The sequence below is a fragment of the Morone saxatilis genome, unplaced genomic scaffold (genome assembly GCF_004916995.1).
Source record: "Morone saxatilis isolate NCDOM2014 unplaced genomic scaffold, NCSU_SB_2.0 Contig5, whole genome shotgun sequence".
Taxonomy (NCBI): domain Eukaryota; kingdom Metazoa; phylum Chordata; class Actinopteri; family Moronidae; genus Morone; species Morone saxatilis.
The window spans coordinates 25,768,782-25,769,354 of NW_023340095.1; positions in this window are offsets into that span (position 1 = coordinate 25,768,782).

Consider the following 573-nt stretch of genomic DNA (forward strand, 5'->3'; position numbering starts at 1 on the left):
TAATTTTGCATCCAATGAAATGCTTACTCACCTATGGTACCTGGCACAACTTTATTCGCTGATTTTGAAGTTGAAGATGAGCAGCTGGAGGACATCAAGGGAAAATATTTTCTCCATAAAATATGATGCACTTTGGTTTTCTCCACACAGGATACAATATTGTTTGTGTGAGTGCTGTGAAAGCGCTTGTAAAAGATTTGTTGCATTTGTGGTTTTGCAGATATTTGGTCATAAATTACAGAACTGGACAAATTACAATTGTGACCTGATGATTGCATTAGATGAAAAGTCAGAGAATCACCAAAGATACTACAATTTATTGTTTGGGAATCATGAATGTCTGTAGCTATAAATTTACATTTTATAGATACTGAGATATTTCACTGGATAAGTGAAAACTTTGACCTGCTGGTAGCATATTGATGGAGATTCAGAGGATCACCAAAGTCAATATGATACATCAAATGGGAGCCATGAATGTTTGTACAAGATGTCATGCTCCTAATGACAGGTGAATTGGTTGTTTTTTCTCTGATTGGTTGTGCATTCTAGCAAATGCCATTAGGAGCACTA